This window comes from Pelobates fuscus, chromosome 2 (assembly GCF_036172605.1).
Source record: "Pelobates fuscus isolate aPelFus1 chromosome 2, aPelFus1.pri, whole genome shotgun sequence".
In the NCBI taxonomy this organism is placed as follows: Eukaryota; Metazoa; Chordata; class Amphibia; order Anura; family Pelobatidae; genus Pelobates; species Pelobates fuscus.
In genome coordinates, this window is record NC_086318.1 from 318858626 (window position 1) to 318880813 (window position 22188).

Genomic DNA, 22188 nt, shown 5'->3' on the forward strand with positions numbered 1-22188 from the left:
ATTTTCCTTGTAACTGTATTCCTTTATCTTAGCTCCCTGTCAGTTATTATAATAAGTTCTGTCCTTTGCATCTGGCAGTCAACATAGAAAAAGCATACAGAGATGACGAGAATTGAACCAATGTTTCTGTTTCCCCTTTTCATTTGTGTTTTCTGGCTGAGCCTGGACTGAATTGGATCAGGAGGATATTTACTAAATTTACTAAAGTTTGAAGGAAAATGGAGCATCGCATAAAAATGGCTAACAAGTTGTAGTAGAAGTGACAGTTTCCCTTTAAATCATTTTATTTTCAGGTTATAGGCTGAATATGATAATGTTTATAAACTATATATTTGTTGTTGGGTTTTTTTTTTGTGTGCTTGTTTTAAGAAGGCGTTTTGAACTGCTGTCCCTAGAACTGTTTTACACTATAATTCCCACAGCTTTATTAAATCTGCAAGCTGGTTAAGGATGATGGGAGATGTAGTCGGTCAGACAAGACTATTCTGGTCTTTTTTCTGTGCAAATTAGGGCATTTTATACAGCAAAAGAGACAGTTTTAATGACATAGTCTCTGTGGCGCAAATGACAACCTATTGTAGATATCCGTAGACTATCCTTTGTATAGAGAAAATATACATACCCATATTTATATCTGGTGCTATGCCCCAAGGATTCCCAAAGAGAGCCCACTGCAGCCCAAAAAAAAAAAAGAAATGGGTTCTCAGTGTAGATAGGTGTTATTATAAGCACCATATTTAACACAGCACCAGCCATATATGCAAGGTACAGTATGCATTATATTTTAGAAGTAGCGTTATAACACACAGTGCATTGATAATACAATCAAGAAGAAGGACATATACCTGTATGTAACCCGGAAAGATTGTTAGAATTAATTAGTCATTCTAGCCCTTCCAGCAGAGAGCAATGGTGTCCATTTACTAAACAGTGATGATGTGTGGTTGACTGCCAACCTAATTTTTAAATTTAGGCCAAGATAGCCAATCCATGTTTGAAAAAAATATATCTGAGTTTGAGATTTTTACAATTTGCTATTGAGGTCTATGTTGTAATTTGTGGTTGTCAGTATAATGCAACTCTTACTTCATGAATAAACTCTGTATAATTAGGAAGGGTTCCTTCACAGGGGCCGGATTTACACTGCAATGATACATGTCTCATATACAAGTTCTGTGTAATTGCTAATGCTCAGTAATTATATCCGTGTATATATGGATTAAGTTATAAATGTATATGTGTAATATAGATCTATATTATATCATATTAGAATATGCTGGGGGTTATTCAGTAAAGTAACTGAGTGGAAGAGTTTGGATTCTCCGGTCAGTTTTTTTTTATAATTATTCACTGAAGTGATTATTCAAGGTGAATTCAAAGTGATTTTAAAATTCAAGGTCAAAATAGCCAAACTGCAAAAAATCTCTAACTCTGCTTTGCTTTCAGCTCGGCTACTCTGGCCTTAAATTTAAAATTTACTTTGAGTTCTCACTTTGGTAAATAGCCCAGTTAGTGAATAATTCTCTGTGTGTAGCTTGTTGGAGACATGAAAATCCAACGGACTTAGCTTCCATTGTTTAGATCTATACCATACCATCTCTCCCACTTATATATCACTTTTTACAGCAGACTCCACAGCACGTCTAAACTAATTTTCTTTTTTCCAATCTCCAAAATGTTTAAACATCACTGGAGTTTTGTATACAAAGTAATTAATGTATATTTTCACTAGACTGTGAGTTTTGTTGAGTTAACAGTTGCAAAAAAATAAATAAAACAGCATTCACTTCATCACAACTCACTGTTAAGTAAACTGATGGGTTAATCAATGCATAATGTAATTTAGTTTCAGGTGTTGGTAACTTGTGAGTTGTATATAAGTATTTATGACTAGTCCAGCAGATTTGCAATATGTGGTTACTTTACTCCCACTGAACATGTCGACTAAAATCAGATATTCTAGCTACATGTGCCCCAGATGAAGACAGTAAGGGAAAGCTTGGAATTTTTCAGAATTTTTAAGAACACTCGATGCAAAACTTTATGTTGGGTTCTACAGGACTTGCCCATATTTTCATGTGCCACCCAAATTATGTTGGCAAATTCCTTTAGATCCATTTCTTTCTATCAAACTATAATTTGCTAACAGGAACTGACATGGAGAAGGTTTTGATTAGGTTATGGGCTAGTAAAGCAGCTACAATCTCTACATTAAAAAACAATATATATATTTTCATCTTTTGCCGTGGAATTTTTGATAACTAGCACTTCATTGATTCTTTGTATATTTTTAGGGCTAAATAAAATCCTCGGGATATAATGTCTAGGAAGAAACACCACATTTTATTTTTCAACAACCTCAAAAAGTGATGGGCGGAATTGACATTTATCTGTAACATAGAGGGAAACATGGGCTCTTGCCTCACATCAATACTAAAATCTATAATCGTATTATTATATAGTTATTGGATTCTAGATCTGGTAGTATTAGTACAAATCATTTAATATAAAAATACATATAATATACAGTACCAAGATCTATAGGTCTGACCATTTATCAGATTTGATATACACAATATAACCATAATACATCTTTTACTAATTGTATATAGTGTGCATTTATGTGTGTAGGTATATATATATATATATATATTTATATTTAAATATAGTAGAAGTAAAAATAGGGGTGAACTCTGAGGTCTTTGCACAAAATCCCAAAGTGTTTATTTATAAAAAAAAAAATAAAGTTTGAACCTGTTTGGGTCTTCCATGGGTCAAAACGTTAATCTAGCACATTTTATTTAATAAACACTATTGGATTTTTACAAAGACCTTGGAGTGCACCCCTCTTTTTACTTTTGCTATATATCTACAATGTGGGTTTGCACCAAGGCACTATTTTGAACTGTGAGTATTGGAAGGGGTGAGTGACTAGCTTTTCGGTATTATAGTTATATACGTACACACGCTATACAGCACACATAGAAGCCCTGCAGAAGAATAGCAACATGGATATGAACAGTAAGTTTGAATGAACTGAAAATGGCATTGCAGAATGCAGACCAAATTAGTTGATCGGGAAAATTGTCCAACAGCTATAATCACAGCTTGACTAATTCAGTCTGAATTTTCCGGTTTTCTCTTCAAGTTTATCTTGGCACATGTAAGGATGCATGTGAATGCATACATCATTCCCAAACATTACATGCATTTTAGTTATGCACAGCCAGAATAGTTCCACCAACACACTGTGTAATCATGCACTGCGACTTCAGAGTAACAGGTACATAATAGCATGTTTTATATGGATGGTGCTAATTCATTCTCGATGTATATGGCATTTTAGGACACCTATTTCCAACTGTGTATAATGTAAAAGTGTTAATTGTGTTTCAGTTATTTGCCTAATCTATTTTATTTGTAACTTATTACAGTGGATTATGTCAAAAGCATGTTTTAAATATCGTAATTGTACACAAAGAGTGTTACATGTGTTGTTTATCTACTATTTGCATCTTAATTAAAATTGAATATAAACTGGCCTTAATGTTTTTAATTCTTTTTAAAAGTACCTTTTCCATTGCTCTCCCTACGCTACATTGTTTCAATACCGTTTATTGAAATGATCTTAATTAAACATAAAGAAATAAAAGCATTACTTTTTTTTTATTGTCAATTTCTTTTAATAATGCAAATTTAATTGTACCCCAATGTATGAATAAAATAAATTGCATTTCTTGTTTTTATGTGTTTCTTTTCTAAAATTCTATTTTAGCATTAAAAAAAATATATTCAGAGCTACATTGCTAAAATGTGTAGAATTAATACTACAGAGGCACCGCAATTGGACTTATTTTGCTTAAAAAGAAAAAAATCTATTCAATTCAGAAAATAGGGCTTCTGCTTTTTCTTTCTTTTTTTTTCTTTTCTTTTTTTTTTTTAGTGTTTTGTGATTTTGTACTCTATGCTTCCTATTACTGTGATGTATATTTTGTAATGCTCTTTTGAAAAACAATCAAACTTCAAATAAAATAAATAAAAACAATACAGATAATAGAGAATATGTAATGTTCATTAAAAAAAACTGCAATCAATCAGTCCTTATTTATATTACTGGGTTATACGCTTAGCAGTAGTAAATAAATAAATACGTAAAAACAAAAATGAGTGCCCTGAAAGATGGCCTAAGGGATATAAATTACGGGAAAAACAATGATATGATAAATGGAATTATGGCAAGTGGTGAGGGTTTGTTAATGGCATATGAAGGTAAGATAGGTCAGATATATGATCTTTTTGAGTACCGTTGTGATTTTAATACTGGGCAGAATGGTTTATTTAATGGGTTATTTACTTTATTATATAATGCATTTTGCTCAAACCCTGGTGTATGGAGTTATTTACTGTATTGCAGGCATTAGGAGCAAGATTTGAATTTAACCCAGGAGGAAGGTGTGGTACAAGATATCTGGGAAGCAGTCAGAATGGTGTTTATTAGTGTTCACTTGCAGACAGAAATGTTGATGAGATGGTACACCACTCGGGTGATGAGAAAACTGTTTTGTATGGTTAGATTTCAACAGATTTAAGCTGGTAATAATGTGGTTCGAAGGGAACGTTACTCCACATGAAATATGCCCCATTTATTGTATTTCATAGGTCCTTTATCCTTAACCCTTGGTCCTTTTTGATATTAAGGCCTTACTTTCCATCACCAAACGCAATCCAATCCATAGTACCTGCCATCCCAGGGCTATCGAGTTCCAAGACTTCAGAGGAATACTATAGCGTTAGGAATATAGACCTGTCCTCCCCTTTATAAAAAATAAGAGATTTACTTACCTTTTTCGAGCACACCTTGCTCACCTCTCCACCTTCCACAACGTCATGGAGGAGACATGGGTTCCTCCGTGGTGGTCCAATCCAATGCACCTCATAGTGGGGCTTCTGTGCCACGTGAGTGAATTTAACTTGGTCAGTGCAGTGCAAGCGCCTCTTGTGACTGTCATATTGACAGCCACTAAAAGGTGGACTTAACCCTTAAAACATTGACGTTTCTAAAAAAAACGCAATGTTTTTACAGTGTACCGTTAAAAGGACAGGGACACTGCACCCAGACCACGACATCGAGTGTCCCTTAAACTCAAATCTGAAATAACCAAGGGAAACCCAGTACTTTCATTGCCCCTACCTATTCTATTGGAAAGCATAAAGCTACACTGTAATCCTGAAAATAAAACATGTCAATAAACAGCATGGCCTACGAATGTCAAAAACTCCCATATCGAAGCATAAAAATATGTTTAGCTGAGCTCTGAAGCACCCCTATTGTGATGCTTCCTGTGTAAAAGCTGCATTTGCTCTGTGATTGGCCATCACTTGTCATGTGATCTGAGGTGTTATGGCCTGTCATTGAGTAAGATTTTCTGTGATTGGTTATGGCCTGTCATTGAGTAAGATTTTCTGTGATTGGCTCTTGTTTGTCATATGATCTGCTGCCATTGTGTGATGCAATAAAGTCGCTTTGTGACATCTTGCCTGTCCGTATTAGTTACCAGCTATTGGAGCTCATGTCTGAAGAGGAATACTGGAGAAGAGTAGACAGGCTGGGGTCCTCCTCCAGCAGGACACACATATCATAAGGGATTTACTCAGAAAATAGTAAGTTCATCATTTTATATCCACTCGTACGGCCTATGTTTTACTCGTATTAGCTTCCTTTCTCTGGGAGGTCTATTCTAAGATTATCACCACAGTGAACTCCCAATTATATAATTGATAATTAGTAGGACATGAAGTTACCTAAAATGCCCTAAAATAGCTTATCCCCTGATCACCTCCTTCCACAACTATTAAATGAAAGTGTCTCTCATTGACCATTTGAAATTTAGGAGAAATGCGGTTGCTATGTCTCCAACAACCAACAGTTGTAGTGCAGTCAAAATGGATGGCTTCTATTGAATAACCAATCTAGGAATTGTAATCACTACCAGGGCCGGTGCAAGGATTTTTGCCCCCTCTAGACAAAAATTTTTTGCCGCCCTCCCCGCCCATATGTTCTGCCCACCATGTGACATCACAATGCCCCACCCATATGCTCTGCCATATGAACCAACACCAGTGCTGCACACAGTGTCTTTTATCTGAAAAGGCAGTGTGTTTACATTAAAAAGCCTGCAGGGACAGGCTATAGACACCAGAACCACTACATTAAGCTGTAGTGCTTCTGGTGACTATAGTGGCCCTTTAATGTGAGGTAAATTAGAGATTAGTGCCACTAATATACTGGATTGCCTACTTACCACCAGACGAGGACAAAAGGGTGATGATAGGCTCAGGCTGCAGTCTGACTCCACAGGTCTGGTGTAGAAGAGGCTCTCTGGAGGCTCACAACAATTAACAACAGGAAGCAGCTCCATTTTTTGGGGGGCCCCTTACACAGCTCAAGGTCTGGGCCCCCAGGGTCTGACCGTGAGTAGGCCTAAAAGGCCAACCCATGAGTTCTCTCACCGGAAGTGGAGTGTATGTGTGTTGAGTTGTTTATCTTTTACTCTGTTAATTGAACTTTAATCACACAGAGGAAGCTCGTGTAGGCTCTAGTAGGCTATTAACAGAGCAGGGGATAAGAAATTCTAAATTAAACAGAATGTGCAATAAAGTAAATTTAAACATTTGATCTATTTTCACATGTAGGGTGTGTGTCACTATGGCTGATTAAATAATATGATTTAACTCCTAAATGGAAGAGAGCAGTTAGACTGCAGGGGCATGAACTAAGCACCAAAACTACTCCATTAAGCGAAGGTTATTTTGGTGCATATAGTGTGCCTTTAAGCCTGTGATTTTCTGGGCATCATAGAATGCCTACACTTATGCTTATTGTGGCAGAAATGCCTTTGCCACGGTTTCTTAAGGGGGCCTGCTTGCCAGCCTCCTGCCAAAAGACTATGAGCCCTTTAAAAACGTATGTACTTTTGTACTCCATAAAGAGAGACCAACCATTGGGTCTAATTCCCTGGAACTGTTTTAAACATAGGACCATGTGCACGGTCGGTCAAAATGATGACTTCCATGGAAATCCCAAACCCCTGAACCGATCTGGGTGATTTTTGGATATGTTGGTCCCCCAGATCGGGGCTATCAGGGGATTTTGCGTGGTTTCCATGTGTTTTAGGGGTACTTTTGGGGTGTTGTTGTATTGCATGTTTCTTGTACTGAGAGATCATTTAATTATATGTTTGTGTACTTAAAGGATCACTATAGTGTCAGGAAAACAAAGCGGTTTTCCTGACACTATAGTGCCTGGAGCGTGCACCCACCCTCAGGGTCCAAATCCCGTGGCGCTGAAGGGGTTAAAACCCCTTCAGCCACTTACCTTAATCCAGCGCCGGGCTCCCTCGGCGCTGGCGACCTCTCCTCCCCGTCCGACATCACTGGAGCCGAATGCGCATGCATGGCAATGCTTTCTCAATGCTTTGCTATGGACGCTCTGCGCGATGGAGGCGAAATTCGTCTCCAGCGTCGCAGATGCACCTCTAGTGGCAGTCCGGAAGACAGCCACTAGAGGCTAGATTAACCCCAAATGTAAACAGTTTCTGCTATGTTTGCATCTGAAGGGTTAAAACCTGGGCGACCTGGCACCCAGACCACTTCATTGAGCTGAAGTGGTCTCGGTGGCTATATTGTCCCTTTAAGTAATTATCTCCCAGGCACAGTGAGGGATTGACCTATTTTGTATGGGAGTGTCCTGGACCTGAGAGCCAATGTAATCGCATGTATGGTTTTACTGTAGTCTACTCTCTCAGGTACAGGGGGGGGTGCCCTTTGCATGAGGACTTGCATAAAAGGCCATTTGTGGCTACCAATAAACCAGTTCCTGCTTACCCTCAACATAGATTCTCATCTCATGTGTGGGGGAAACGGCTGTATCTACCCTGGGGAATGCTATATCACTATACTCCGCTGGGTTTATAATCACCTGCTCTTGTAAGAGCAGCCTGCTTTTCTCTCTGGACTAGAATAGGTCTTGGGTCCTAGGTAGGTGGAGGACAGCGAGACCCCAACCAAGCTGTAATGCTGGAAGTGGGGACTACAGTGCTGATGGTGTCTGGTGGAGTGCTGGAAGTACTCGGTGAGCACTAGGAGCATTGATTGATGGAGGCACTCGGTCAAGGTGCCAGGCGGTCTGTCACACTATTAAAACAAATGTACTGGTTACAGAGATTGTGGATCTTTACAATGACTAAATAGCACCAGTAGCTGCTGAGTAAATTGTGTTTTAACCCCTTAAGACCGGAGGGCGTACTATTACGCCCTATTCTAAGCGGCTCTAAATCAAATAAAATAAAATTAAATAAGTGTAAAAAAATACATATATATACTTAGATCATATATATATATTATATATATATGATCTAAGTATACATATATACACATATACATACACACGCATACACTGTCTAGGTGTATTTTACTATTAATATATATATAATTATATATATATATATTAATGTCAAATTACACGTAGACTGATACTGATTAAATATATATATATAATTATTGTTATATATATATATTTATATATAATATAAAAAAATATGTAAATACGTTAAAAATAAAATTAAAAAAATAATTTAAAAAAATAATATATAGATGTGTGTTATTTCGTTCTAACTGTATTGTGATATTAATATATTACATAGTTACATAGTTAGATAGCTGAAAAGAGACTTGCGTCCATCAAGTTCAGCCTTCCTCACACCTGTTTTTTGCTGTTGATCCAAAAGAGAAAAAAAAAAAAAACCCAGTTTGAAGCACAATTTTGCAACAAGCTAGGACAAAAAATTCCTTATTGACCCCAGAATGGCAGTCAGATTTATCCTTGAATCAAGCAGTTATTACCCTACATTGAAAGATTATATCCTTGAATATTCTGTCTTTGCAAGTATGCATCTAGTATCTGTTTGAACATCTGTATGGACTCTGATAAAACCACTTCTTCAGGCAGAGAATTCCACATCCTGATTGTTCTTACAGTAAAAAAACCTTTCCTTTGCCTTAGACGAAATCTTCTTTCTTCCAGTCTAAACGCATGGCCTCGTGTCCTATGTAAAGTCCGGTTTGTGAATAGATTTCCACACAATGGTTTGTATTGGCCCCGAATATATTTGTATAATGTTATCATATCCCCTCTCAGGCGACGTTTTTCTAAACTAAATAGGTTTAAATTTGTTAACCTTTCTTCATAGCTGATATGTTCCAATCCTTTTATTAATTTTGTAGCCCGCCTCTGCACTTTTTCTAGTGCCATGATATCCTTCTTTAGAACAGGTGCCCAAAATTGCACAGCATATTCAATATGTGGTCTTACCAGTGATTTATAGAGAGGCAAAATGATATTCTCGTCCCGAGAATGAATGCCCTTTTTCATGCATGACAATACCTTACTGGCCTTGGCCACTGCTGATTGACATTGCACATTGTTGCATAGTTTGTTGTCTATAACAATTCCCAAGTCCTTTTCGTGTGTTGTTATCCCTAATTCGCTTCCATTAAGGGTATACGTTGCTTGTGTATTCTTTACGCTGAAGTGCATAACTTTGCATTTTTCAACATTAAATTTCATCTGCCATTTGAGTGCCCAGTCCTCCAGTCTATCTAAATCCTTCTGCAGCAAAGTAATATCTTGCTCACATTGTATTATTTTACAAAGTTTTGTGTCATCTGCAAACACTGAAACATGACTTTCAATGCTGTCTTCAAGATCATTTATAAAAATGTTAAATAGAAGGGGTCCCAGAACAGACCCCTGAGGGACACCACTTGCCACCTCTGTCCAGCTTGAAAATTTACCATTAACGACAACTCTTTGTATTCTGTTTTTAAGCCAATGTTCTACCCAAGAACAAGCATTTTCATCAAGACCGATTTCCTTGAGTTTGAACACTAATCTTTTGTGTGGAACTGTATCAAATGCCTTGGCAAAATCCAAATAGATCACATCCACTGCAACACCCTGATCTATACTTCTACTTACTTCTTCGTAGAACGCAATCAAGTTAGTTTGACATGACCTGTGCTTCATAAAACCGTGCTGATTTTTGCTGATAACCATATTCTTCTCAAGGAATTCTTGAATATTATCCCTTAATAACCTTTCAAATATTTTACCAGCCACAGAAGTTAAGCTCACAGGTCTATAATTTCCAGGCAAGGATTTTGAACCCTTTTTGAATATAGGAACCACATCTGCCTTCCTCCAATCCTCCGGAACACTTCCTGAAAGAAAAGAATCTTGAAAGATTAAAAACAGAGGTTCACTTATTTCTACACTTAGTTCCTTAAGTACACGTGGATGGATACCGTCAGGCCCTGGAGCTTTGTTTATATTAACTTTCTTTAGTTGCTGCAGCACATTGTCTTGAGTTAACCAATTACAATTATTCTGCAAGTTTTTAGTAGCAATCATTTGCACATCTATTGCCATGGGTTCTTCTTTAATATATACGGAGGAGAAATAGTTATTTAGAATTCCTGCCTTTTCTTGGTCTTCATTAACTAACACCCCCGTTTCAGTTTTAAGTGTACCTATACTTTCATTTTTGGGTTTTTTTGGAATTTATGTACTTAAAAAATGCTTTGGGGTTGGTTTTGCTCTCTTTAGCTATCATTTTTTCATTTTGAAGTTTAGCAAGTTTAATTGCCTTTTTGCACGCATTATTTGCTTTCTTATATCTTTTATAAGATGCGTCTATATATTTATATCAAAATACACGTAGAGCGAAATAATATATTTATCTATATACATAAATATATATGTATATCACTATATATATACCTATATATAAATAAAAATATTTTAAAAATTATATATATATATATATATATATATATACACATACGTGTATATATACATATATTAATTCTACATATATATTTATGTAAATTTTTTACATAATTAGGTATCTTAATTAATTACAATTAGCGGGACCTGGCTGACAACCCATGACGAAAGTATATGGAATTTAATTTGCTAGCACTATAGTTAACCCTATAACTTTCCAAGACACCATAAAACCTGTACATGGGGGGTACTGTTTTACTCGGGAGACTCTACTGAACACAAATATTAGTGTTTCAAAACAGTAAAATGTATTACAACGATGATATCGACAGTAAAAGTGAAGTTATTTGCATTTTTCACGCACAAACAGCACTTACACGGACGATATTATTGCTGTGATACTTTTTACTGTTTTGAAACACAAATATTTGAGTTCAGCGAAGTCTCCCGTTTACAACAGTACCCCTCATGTACAGGTTTTATGGTGTTTTCAAAAGTTACAGCATCAAATATAAGGCTTGTGTTTCATTTTTTTCACATTAAAATTCGCCAGATTGATTACGTTGCCTTTGAGACCCTATGGTAGCCCAAGAATGAAAATAACCCAAGGTATTGGAAATGGGGTATGTCCAGTCTTTTTTAGTAGCCACTTAGTCACAAACACTGGCCAAAACTGGCGTTTTTTGCATTTTTCACACACAAACAAATACTAACGCTAACTTTGGCCAGTGTTTGTGACCAAATGGCTACTAAAAAAGACTGGACATACTCCATTTGCAATACCTTGGGTTGTCAACTATTGCAAATGGTATGCCATTATGGGTGTAAATTTTATTCCTGGGCTACTATACAGTCTCAAAGGCAACGTAACGCATCTGGCGAAATTCAATTTCAAATGTAACGTGCTATATTTGAACCTGTAACTTCCCAAAACACAGGGCCGGACTGGCCCACCGGGATACCGGGAAATGTCCCGGTGGGCCGCGGCACCTGGGGCTGGGCTGACAGCCCTAATCATTGCTCAGGCTCCTGTGATCCCGGCCGGCCATGTGTCAGCTGTGCGACTGCACAGGACCCCACGGGAGCAGGGGGAGCCAGGCGGTCGGCACAGCTCACATATGGCCGGCCTGGCATCATTAAAAATAAATAAAAATGTGGTGGGGGTGGAGCTAGCGTGTGATGGGGCGGAGCTAGCGTGAGGGGGGGACGGGGCGGGGCTTAGCGTGCGGCAGGGGGCCTGGTTAATGCAGCATGGGAAGCAGGATGGAGTCCCTGCTTCCCCAACAACAAGCCTCCATGAGCTCCAAGGGATGTGAAGGTAAGAAGCAGGTCAGTGTGTCTGTGTGTGACTGCCTGTGTGTGTATGACTGTCTGCCTCTGTGTGTATGTACGACTGTCTGTCTGCCTGTGTGTGTGACACTGTCTGTGTGTGTAACTGTCTGCCTCTGTGTGTATGTATGACTGTCTGCCTGTGTGTGTGTGTGGCTCTCCGCCTGTGTGTGTGTGTGTGTGTGTGTGACACTGTCTGTGTGTGTCTGTGTGTGTGACTGTCTGCCTCTATGTGTATGCATGACTGTTTGCCTGTGTGTGTGTGTGACACTGCCTGCCTCTGTGTGTATGTATGACTGTCTGCCTGTGTGTATGTTTGTGTGTGTGACACTGTCTGTGTGTGTGTGTGTGTGTGTGACTGTCTGCCTCTGTGTGTATGTATGACTGTCTGCCTGTGTGTGTGTGTGTGTGTGTGACACTGTCTGTGTGTGTGACTGTCTGCCTCTGTGTGTGTGTATGACTGTCTGCCTGTGTGTGACTGTGTGTGTGACTGTCTGCCTCTGTGTGTATGTATGACTGTCTGCCTGTGTGTGTGTGTGTGTGTGTGTGTGTGAGTGTGTGGCTCTCTGCCTGTGTGTGTGTGTGTGTGACACTGTCTGTGTGTGTCTGTGTGTGACTGTCTGCCTCTGTGTGTATGCATGACTGTTTGCCTGTGTGTGTGTGTGTGTGTGTGTGACACTGCCTGCCTCTGTGTGTATGTATGACTGTCTGCCTGTGTGTATGTTTGTGTGTGACACTGTCTGTGTGTGTGTGTGTGTGTGTGTGTGTGACTGTCTGCCTCTGTGTGTATGTATGACTGTCTGCCTGTGTGTGTGTGTGACACTGTCTGTGTGTGTGACTGTCTGCCTTTGTGTGTATGTATGACTGTCTGCCTGTGTGTGACACTGTGTGTGTGACTGTCTGCCTCTGTGTGTATGTATGACTGTCTGCCTGTGTGACACTGTCTGTGTGTGTGTGACTGTCTACCTCTGTGTGACTGTCTGCCTGTGTGTGTGTGACACTGTCTGTGTGCGTGTGACTGTCTGCCTCTGTGTGTATGTATAACTGTCTGCCTGTGTGTTTGTGTGACTGTCTGCCTCTGTGTGTATGTATGACTGTCTGCCTGTGTGTGTGTGTGACACTGTCCGTGTGTGTGACACTGTCTGTGTGTGTGTGTGTGACTGTCTGCCTCTGTGTGTATGTATGACTGTGTGTGTGTGTGACACTGTCTGTGTGTATGTATGACTGTCTGCCTCTGTGTGTGTGACTGTCTGCCTCTGTGTGTATGTATGACTGTCTGCCTGTGTGGGAGACTGTCTGCCTCTGTGTGTATGTATGACTGTCTGCCCGTGTGTGTGTGTGTATGTGAGTGTGTGGCTATCTGCCTGTGTGTGTATGACTATCTGCTTGTGTGAGTGTGTGGCTATCTGCCTGTGTGTGTTTGACTGTCTGACTGTGTGTGTGTGTGTGTGGCTTTTGGTGTGTGTGGGTGCCTGCCTCTGTGTGTGTGGATGTCTTTGTGTGTGTGCATCTGCTAGTGAGTGAGTGAGCTTCTGTGTGTGTGTGCATGTGTGTATGTGTGTGCGCGCATCTGCTAGTGAGTGAGCTTCTGTGTGTGTGCACCTGCTAGTGAGTTTGTGTGTGTGCCTGCTAGTGAGTGAGCTTGTATGTGTGTCAGTGAGCTTGTCTGTAGGGATCGTGTGTGTGTTAGTGAGCTTGTCTGTAGGAAGCATGGGTGTGTCTGCTCCTCTGTGGTGAGCATGTGTGTGCAGTGAGCTTGTCTGTAGTAAGCTTGTGTGTGTATCAGAGTTTGTCTGTACTAAATTTGTGTGTGTACCAGTAACCTTGTCTGTGTGTGTCATTGAGATTGTCTGTGTCTGCATGTGAGTATGCTTTACTGTATAATTTAATTACCCTAAAAGGACTAATATTTTGAATTGAAAAATAAATATATATATAGATATGTGTGTGTGTGTATATATGCTATATATTAATAATATATATGCTATGTAGTGTATGTTATATAACACACACTATTAGCACAATGACTTATGGGGCTGCCATAGATTTTTTTTCCAGGGCTGCTTCGTGTCCCCAGTCCGGCCCTGCCAAAACACCATAAAACCTGTACATAGGGGGTACTGTTTTACACGTGAGACTTTGCTGAATACAAATATGTGTATTTTATTGCAGTAAAAGCAAACAGTATTATGACATTGACAGTTAAAATGTCATGTAGAACTAAAAAAATTACATTTCTTATTTTCTCCCATTTTTTTCATATTAAATTATGTTTCATAGCTAAATATTTGATATTAAATGAAAGCCCTGTTTCCCCTAAATAAAATGATATATAATAAGGGGGAGGGGGGTGAATTTAATATGAAAGAGGTGAATTACGGTTGGACAGACATCTAGCGCAAATGCCAGGTTTTGTTTACGTTTTGTTTTGTTCACAACGTGTACATTTGGCTCAGTCCTTAAGGGGTTAATGTATATCTTTATTTATTTTGATATTCCATGGCATTCATTTTGACATTTGTTTTTGTATTATAATTAGCATATGTCATGCGTAGAACACCAAAAAAACACCCATACAATCTGAATATTTTGCTAGGAAAATAATATATGACTTGCTGACAACACAGAGATGTACTAAATTCTTTTCAGCACTGAAGACAGCTTAGAACAAGCTCAGGAATAAAGAAGTGAGTACTGGGTGCAGTTTCCTTTAGATGGAGCAGATAACGTTGTTCATCAGTAGTTACACATTAGTACTATAATTGTGCACACACTTTAAACATCACATACTAAAAGAAAAGATTCATGTTAAATTGATAACGAAGATTCATGGTTATAGATCTTTTTTATGTAATCTTAAAATGCACCTGACCTTCATATGCAATAATTTGAGATGAGTAGATATACATTTCTTAACATTTCCATTAATAGCAATTACCTCTGTCCTTGAACTTTAATAATATATAGTAATTCTTTAAGCAGAGTTTATTGATTTTCTCAAAACTATCAAAGTTTTAATGCACTAGATTCAAAATTTATTCAACGATTATATAAATTTAAGATAGATTTTTAGTATTTAACTAATGAGGTCGCAGAGAAAACTCTATGCTATTTACAAAAAAGGGAAAATTTCCAAAGATTAGCAGCATACTTACATTTTTTTTAATATAAATATTATCAGCCTGAGCAGCAATGGACATTGACAAATTTTACTCTATCCCACTTGCCTAATGGTAAGCATTGGCATGGCGTATGTAATCTCTCCCTTAGCTGTACTTCCAGTGAAGGTTCGACTGCCGTTGGCCTGGGACCTTTATTCAGTTTTAAACCGCACAAAAACTGATAAACCTTGAATGAAGGGACAGTGACAGGGAACTCCAGGACCTATAATCAAATCAATTAGATGACATTTTATAGTACCTATAGTGTCACTTTAATTTCTGCCATTTCCTTGTGCCTCTTCACTGAACAGCCACTGCATTAAAACCACCTATCTAATATCGTGTAGGTCCCTTTCGTAATGCCAAAACAGCTCTGTTACATTGAGGCATGGACTCCACAAGACCTCTAAACATGTCCTGTGGTATCTGGCACCAAGACATTAGCAGCAGATGCTTTAAGTCTTGCTAGTTGCGAGGTGGGGCCTCCATGGATCAGATTTGTTCTTTCAGCACATCCCACATGCTCAATCAGATTGAGATCTGGGAATTTTGGAGTCCAAGACAACACCTTCAACTCTTTGTCATATTTCTCAAACTATACAAATGTTTGCAATGTGGCAGGGTGCATTATGCTGCTGAAAGAGGCCACTGTCATCAGGGCTAACCGCAACAATCTCTAAGTAGGTGGTGCGTGTCAAAGTTAATACCCACTTAAATGCCACGACCCAAGGCTTCCCAGAAGAACATTGACCAGAGCATAACACTGCCTTTGCTGGCCTGCCTTCTTCCCATAGTGCATTCTGCTGCAGTCTCTTCCCTAGGTAAACAACGCATACGCACCCGGCCATTGACCTAATCTAAGAAGAAAACGTGATTCATGAGACCAGGCAACCTTCCATTGCTGCATAAGCATGTTCTGATGCTCACACGCCGATTGAAGGTGCTTTTGGGAGTGGACAGAGGTATGCATGGGCACTCTGACCAGTCTGTGACTACGCAGCTCATATGCAATAAACTGAAACTGCTATACACTGTGTGTTCTGACACCTTTCTATAAAGTCATTAAGTTTTTCAGCAATTTCAGCTACAGTAGCTCTTCTGTGTTATCGGACTGGATGGGCTAGCCTGCGCTCTCCATGTGCATCAAAGAGCCTTGGGCGCCCATGACCCTGGCACCTGTTCACTTGTTGTCTTCTTTACAGGAAGTGTTTAGGAAGGATGTGTAAGTCCCATGCAGGAAGTTGTAACTAGGGCGGCAAAAACAAAGTGATTTAACTTCTAAATGGCAGAGAATTGAGCAGTGAGACTGCAGGGGCATGATTTATACATCAAAATTACTTTATTAAGCTAAAGTTGTTTTAGTGACTATAGTGTCCCTTTAACCCCTTAAGGACCAAACTTCTGGAATAAAAGGGAATCATGACATGTCACGTGTCCTTAAGGGGTTAAACTAATTTTACACACAAAAGAATATATAGCCCTTTCTCTACCTCAGTGTACTGCTCTGCTTCCTCTCTGTATACAGCCACATTTTGCCCAGTGTGTTGCCCAATTTCATCCTGTGTACTTCCTCACTTCTTCTCAGGGTACTGCCTGGCATCTTTTTTCTTCCATTTCCCCACCTCTGTGTACTGCTCCACTTCCTCCCTGTGTACAGCTCAACATCCTTCCAGTGTATTATTCCAATTCCAAACTAACCACTGCAGCTCTGCCTATCTCTGAAGCCCTCCCAATTTCCTTTTAGCTGCCCGCACTTCCTATTCCTGCACAATCCCGTGTATGGATGTGTGTATGTGTGTCTCATGTCACAAAGGGAATAGGAGACTGCCATACCTTGGCTTCAAGTTCAAAGGTGTCATAATCCTTCTGTCTCCTGTGCCTGTCCTGTCAGTCTGTGCCTGGCGTAGACTGTCCATTGTCTGTCACATTATGTCATTTGCTGCCACTCTTGGGCTCTTTATCTGCTTCTGCATTGTGCCTGTCTGTCTGGTCTCATTCTATGTCTGTGTCTGATTACCCTTTTATTATGTGTCTCATTATTTATATTGCTGTATGTGTCCCTTATCTCTCGGTTATGTATGTGCATCTGTCTAGACATCTGTTTGTAATTTCTACCTCATTCTTTATCTCTGTATGTGTATGCTTGTTTATCTGTCTGCCTGCCCCTATATATTTTCTTTCCTTTCAATGTATATTCTGTATAATCCAATATCTGCCTCTGTGTCTGTTATCGCTATACCATTCTATTTCTGTGTGTGTCTTTATGTTTGTCTGTTTGTACCTATGACATGCTTCTCTCTGTCTCTTTAGCTCTGTGTGTCTCTCTCTGTCACACACATGTCCCATTTGATCTATTAATGCCTCTGTGATCTTCTCTCTTATGTTCCACTCGTTCTTGCTTTTGTCTGTACATGCCATCTCTTTTGTCTCCTTCTCCCTGTCTCTTTCTGGTCTACCTTATTCTTAAATGTCTGTCTGAATAATAATACGTTTTAAGCAGCACTAAAGCATTAAAAATAAATCACAGTATTAAAGAGAGCTTATATACCCACAACTTTATTTGTGAATAATAACTTATTTTATTCCTTTAAGTATTTTTTTTTTTAAAGGACAATCTCAAAGTACAAGTGATTACATTTATTTAAACATTTAAGTTTTTTCTGTTCCCATTAAAATTAAAAAGGATAAACCCACCTTTTATCCATTACTGTCCGGGTCTTGCTGCTCCTCCTCTTTTCATATCATCAATACTGATGTTCTTGGCCAATCCAATGCTTGTCATAGAGTAGCACTGGAGCCTATAGACTGCAACTACCTTACTCTGCCAACTGGTTACATCTCATAGAGGAAAATATTGGATCCCTTCCCTGTGAGGAGTGTTCACAGCATTCGGTGATGCCTAACATAAAGACATTCAATAACTAAAATTCTTTAATAAGGAAGTGTCTCTAGTAGCTGTCTTATTAATAACCACTAGAGTCATTCTGACTCAATGGGTCTGTAAACAATGGGGGATTTTTATCAGAGTGGTTTGAAAAGTGTTGGTTAAATTCCATCATTATTTTTATTAAAGTGATTTAAAAAAAGTTACAGGTTTTGGATTGCAGTAAATTGTTCCAGTTTCAGACGTTTGTTGCATCGATAAAAAAATGGTTTGTTTTAACAAATGATGGTTAGGGCATAAAAACAACAGTTTTCATAAGGTGTACCAAATATTTAGACAGAAAAGTGCTGCACACTTGACATGTGCACAGTTGCCTTGTCGGCATATGCAAAAAAAAACACTAATACCCATTTCAATAAAACACTGACACCAGGGTTTTGGCAAAATTATACCACAGCTTTTATTGATTATTAACATAAATTATAAAGGTCATTGTCAACAACAGGCCAACGTTGGCCTGCACAATTACCATCCAGTAGATTACAATTTAACCCCTTGACAATGACCCAGCCCCACATAACATAATGCCCAAACATTGTAACATTTTAACTTAACATTGAAACATGACCATTGCCACCAAAGGGCACCACAAGTGTAGGGGCATACCGAGACACCCCTACACACCCCTGTTTGGAGCTACCTACGAGCTCGAACCTACCAAACCAGTCCAAAGGCCTACCTATTAGCCCTGAACTCCAAACTTTTCCCCATCTCACTCTTTTCTCCCCCCAACTTTACTCTCCATCCCCCGCCACAGCTCTGAGCTAGACTCCTCGAGTTCCTGAGCGACACCCCTCCCCCCCCCCCCCCCCCCCGCAGGGAAAAGATTGCCCTCTGGAGGCCCTCCTGGAAACCCAGCAACAGAAAATCTAGGACCACTTCGGAGAGGTGAACCCCATCTCGCCTATAATAACCTGGAAGCATGTCTTCCAACTCCCTGTGCCTAATTACAACCCCCCCCAACCACTTCACATACGCTGCCATAACCTTATTAACCTTACCCTTAATTTTCGCCACCGCAGAGGGATTCTGCGCGTGTCGCCAGTAAAACCTCAGAACCATTTCTGACCACACTACCAGAACCCCTGGCACTAACTCCCTCAATTTGACCACATCCCTCTTCATACTCTCGATCAATACCTTTTGAGGTAATGACCCCACATCATTGCCCCCTGCGTGAAGCACCACTATGTCCGGAACCTGACCCAACAGAATTTTGTGAAACATTTCCGCACAGATAGCATCCCAACCCCGGTATCCAATCCACCGGAGCTGCACCACGGAACTAGGAAAGCCCAGCTGTATACCCCGATGTCGAACTGCAGCTCTCCGATGCGCCCAGTATATGTATGAGTGGCCAACCACCCATGCTGTCCAACCTGCAAGACATAAAGCAAACATAGACAACCACAACACAAACATTGAAGCAACGACTCCCCCTCAACCACCCATAGGCCTTATACCAACTTGTCTGGCCTGACGTAAGACCTGAACCTCAACGACTCCCACCTGCCGATCCTTTTTACCCGATCATCACCCAAAACCAGTCTCGCCGCTTCCGTAGCCGCGCCAATCCGAAAGGAATGAGTCCGGAATTGGCCTGCGTCCATTCCCAACTTTGCCAACGCCTTCTGCAAAACCCTGAGGAACTGGAACTTCGATAGCGAATAGCCGTCCTCGTGCTTAAAATATGAACCCCCGGCCATTGCCTAGACCTCCTGGAAGGCCGTTGCGCACTTAACAAGGCACGTTCTCCCACCCGGGAGCTCCCACAATGTAACCAACGTCCCCCTCCCCATTATATGAGTTTTGGACCACCTCAGGTTGATCACTACCTTGTCACTCCACACTTCCACATCCACTGCCTGAAGCACCCCGGTTGCTGCTGACCAGCTCGCTGACACGAAATGCACCAAAAAATGCGAAATTAAAAACCACGGAGAACAGCTTAACTTCGTATCCCGAAAAACACACCACGGGCAGAACCCTGACCACCAGCTGGAGCAACTCGAACGACACCTTACCCCTCCTGAAACCTTTCAGCGCCTGCCTCACCAGAAAATATTTAGTGGCATCCTCCCATCCATTAAACTTGAACAAGAAAGATAGCGCTGTCAACTTACGCCCTACTACCACGGCCGAACCCCCTGTGGTGACCGACCTACACACGAGCCACAACAGCGTGTCCAACCGGGCCTCCCTTGATGTCAGGATCCCGCGGGCGGCTGCAAGGGGAGGCTGCAGTCCGATCGCGGCACTCACCCTCTCGCCGTCCGCGGTCCCCTTCTCCACGTGGGTTCGGCGAGCGGCATCCCTCCAGCCTCGGATGCCGCCCGCGTCTTCCTCCACGCCCCCCAGCGGCAGCATGCATGATGCTGCATGCTGAAAGACTGTCCAAGATATGTCACGCCGGGGTCAGTCACCTGACCCGGCATTAAAGGCACAGTGCCTCAATCACAGTGGGAGGTTTAGATATCTCCCACGTGTGATTGTTAATTCTGATTGGAAATTATCCAATCAGAATTAACCTGATGGTTTAAATACTTACCTTTCCTGTTCCTCCCTGCCCTGTTGTGGTCTTTGCTTTATAGTATTGATTCTGAACGTGTGCTTTCTGGTTACGTACTCTCTGGCTTGTTTATCTGACTTTGTGACTTTCTCCTACCCTTTGACCTCGGCTTGTTTCTCGTTATTCTGTTTTCTGGTTCCCCTTACTCGGCTTGTCTCCTGACTATTCTGTGTGTGCTTAGCCCGGCCACTCTAAGGACCGGTAATGCACACTTTCTGTGTGTGTGTCTGTGTGTGTGTTAGCGTGTTGGGTTCCCCAAATCGGGACATTACAACAGGGCCATAATGGAACCTGCTGACATACCCCAGCTTTTAGTTAATCAGGAGGCTAGAATGGATGGCTTGGACCACCGTATGGATCAGTTTGCTCAAGCCTTACAGACCATACTGGCTCGTACTGCACACTTGCAGCCTGCCGTAATGTAGTCCATATGACACCGCCACAGCGCTATAGTGGTGACCCAGCTTTGTGTCGTGGTTTCCTCAATCAAATTTACATCCATTTGGTAATGAATCCACGTTCCTATCCCACTGACAGAACTAAAATTGCCTTTTTGATAAACCACTTGTCAGGGAGAGCTTTAGCATGGGCTAATCCCATGTGGGAGAATGCTTCCCCAATGTCCTTTGCAGACTTTTTGACCGCTTTCAAACGCACATTTGATCAACCCGGTAGGGTTGCTTCTGCTGGCAAAGCTCTGCTTAGGGTCCGACAGGTTAACAGATCTGTAGCGGATTACACTATCGAATTCCGCACTCTAGCAGCTGAGGTGGTTTGGAATAATGATGCCCTCGTTACAGCCTTTCAGGAGGGTTTGGCCGCTTACATCCTGGACGAAATAGCCTCCAGGGAATTGCCTGTCCTTCTGGATGATCTTATAGATTATATCATCCGTATTGATAATCGTATTAGAGAGAGACGTAGTCAGAGGCGTATGTATACACAGATGTTACCTGCTTTACCCAGTACTGCGTTACTGGCATTACCCCCTTCTAGCCAACCTCCCCCCTGAAACCTTGCAATTGGGTGTTACTGGGTTAACTGAGGCAGAAAAATCATACCGAAGAAGGGAAGGGTTATGCCTTTACTGTGGGAAAAGGGGACATCTTCTAAGAACCTGCCCTGAATTGCGGGGAAAACTGCAGCACCCAAGGCCTATAGAGGGGTCGGCCTTGGGTGTTATGTCGTTTACCCCTCACGTCCCCATTACTAGACCGTTTATTACGGTTACCCTTTTTGTTGGTAATACTACCGTGATTACCAAAGCCTTGATAGATTCAGGGGCTGCTGACAATCTTATGGATGAGAGTTTTGCTTAAACCGCATCTTTGACTCTGATCCA